The sequence below is a fragment of the Schistocerca serialis genome, chromosome 4 (genome assembly GCF_023864345.2).
Source record: "Schistocerca serialis cubense isolate TAMUIC-IGC-003099 chromosome 4, iqSchSeri2.2, whole genome shotgun sequence".
NCBI lineage: Eukaryota > Metazoa > Arthropoda > Insecta > Orthoptera > Acrididae > Schistocerca > Schistocerca serialis.
Window position 1 is genome coordinate 811,902,610 of NC_064641.1, and position 2,886 is coordinate 811,905,495.

The window sequence follows — 2,886 nt, forward strand, 5'->3', positions numbered from 1 at the left end:
AATGTTGACTCACTGTTGGAAAGAAAGGTTAATATGGGACTCACTCGATCTTCCTAACCTGATTATTCTGAACAAGGCATTTCTGGTGACACCGAGGAAATTGACCCAGCAAAACACTGCAGTAACTCAGATAGCCACCTCAAGTGTGGCAAAGGCTTAAGCACACTGTCGGAAGTATTACGAATCCAGAACTGTTAATGATAACTATAATGAAATGCTAAGGTCCTTTTTATTAGTAATAAAGCGACTTATATTTCAATTTTATGGGATGGATTCATTATACAAGTATAATTTACTACCAGTTTAGATTTACCTACCTCAGCTAGTAACTTCAGGTTTCTGTTGCTGGTTACGTGATACATGCTTCCTGGAAAATATTTCTTCTGTATTTTTTTTTGTGTGCTAACCGTAACTAGTATTCCACATCGCTACTCATCACTTCTATATATCTGCCGCCCTCTGCTGTTAGAGGATTCCCAACTGTGGGGTACAACACTGCATTGCGAGAAGCAACTACGTCGCTAAATGAGAAACAGCGTTTTGTAATTAAGTTTCCAATGCAAAAAGTTCGTCCAGACACGGTGCATCCTCTACCTCCGCCTAACAATGCCAGACCACACACGAATGTTGCGACATCTGCATCAATCCGACTTCTTCGGTTCACTGTCATCGATCGTTCTCCACACGCCCGACTCGGTCCCATCCGATTTTTGTCTGTTTTCAAAAGTTTAAGAACTCTTTCGAGGACGAAGCGGCTTAAGCAGACGTGAGGTTGTGGCTCCGTCAACAAAGTCAGACAATCTATAGTGACGCTTTCAACAAGCTGGTCTCTCGTTGGGAAAAATGTTTTCGTTGCCGCCGTGAATATTTTAAGAAATAAATACGTAGCAAAGAAGAATAAACGAATGGAATGTTAATATCATTAGTTTTATTTAGAAAGCTTTAAGCGTTTTCTCATAAATAATTCGAGCGCACAACATTTCAGTATGCTCTCGGTTAACACAGTGACTGAATGAGGTAGTTTTTAAATATGCATGCTTCAAAGCTGAAATACCCTGCCGCTTCACCTTTAGTGAAGGGCGAATTATGATGGATGGAGCGCAAGAAACGCCCAACTGCACATCGAGCAGTTCAATACAGCAAAGTATCATCTTCATTTAAACATATTACCTAATATATTACGTATTTCTACTACATAAACATAAACTGATATAAAAGTGCTCAGAAACTAAGTACTTCGCGATTCTGCAGAAAATGGGAAACACTGTTATTTTTCATGAATAGTAGCTCCCTTTGAACTGGTGCAGGGAAAAGTTACTGTAATCATATTTGTAGAGAATGCTGTGCACTTAAAAAAGGAAAAAGATGCCAAAGTGCTACAGTCACTAGAAACCTAGATCAAAAAATAACTGAAATAATTCCCAAATTTTCAACCTATTTGACTGTAGAAAGTTTAGCCAGCAAAATTTTATTGGAGATACTAGGTTTTTCAGCGTTTCTAAGCATAATGCATTAAAAAAATAAAATCTTCTATCCCACCTTTAGCCAGGTACGGTGTGTTCCAAAATGTTTTGATGAATTTATATTTGAATAACAAACGAAATAATAGCAAAAGAAAACTGAATAATTTACACAAGTCACAACAATTCTTTATTTATGAAATACTATATCTGGCATATGACGAACATTCACGACTACACCATAATCGAGGCGTTTTACCCAGCTTCTGCTGGAGGACTTCAGGAAACACAAACATAAGTTTTCATCACTTCGGTTCCCAGAACTCCTGAAGATAGACTTTGACTGTGTATATTGTATCACAGCCACAGTCCCTTTCACTGTTCAGAGATGTCACTAAACCCGCCCGAATATGGAAACAACCGTGGTGTGCAGCGTCTATTAGATGGACGGGGTCCGACAGCCGATCAGTTGCAGTCATTCCACCAGGAAGGAGGTACACGGTTCGAGTTATCTGTGCAACCATTCCTAGACGGTCAGTCCAGCAGTTTGATCGTGCCCAAATTGTTACTTTGTGCCAGGAAGGGCTCTCAACATGGGAAGTGTCCTGGCGACCAAAGTGATGTTCTTCGGACATTGAGGACTCACAGATAGACAGGAACTGTTAATGACATGCCTCACTCAGGCCACTTAAGGGCTACTGCTGCAGTGGATGACCACTATCTACGGATTATGACTCGGAGGTACCCTGTCAGCAACGACACCAACTAGAATAATGCTTTTCATGCTGCCACAGGACGTCGTGTTACGATTCAAACTGTGCGCAATAGGCCGCATGTTGCTCAACTTCACTCCCGACGTCCATGGTGAGGTCCATGTTTGTAACCACGACACCATGCAGCGCGGTACAGATGGGCCCAAAAACATGCCAAATGGACCGCTCAGGATTGGCATCACTTTCTTTTCACCGATGAGTGTCGCATACGCCTTCAACCAGATCATTGTCGGAGACGTTCTTGGAGACAACCCGCTCAGGCTGAACGCCTTAGACACAATGTCCAGCGAGTGCAGCAAGGTGGAGGTTCCCTGCTGTTTTGGGGTGGCACTATGTGGGGCCGACGTACGCCACTGGTGGTCATGGAAGGCGTCGTAACGGCTGTACGATACGTGAATGCCATCCTCGGACCGATAGTGCAACGCTATCGGCAGCATATCGGCGAGGCATTCGTCTTCACGAACGACACGTCGCGCCACCGTCGTGCACATCTTGTGAATGACTTCCTTCGAGATCAGGACATTCCTCGACTAGAGTAGCCAGTATGTTCTCCAGACATGAACCTTATAGAACATGCCTGGGATAGATTGAAAAGGGCTGTTTATGACGACATGACCCACCAACCACTCTGAGGGATATACGCCGAATCGCTG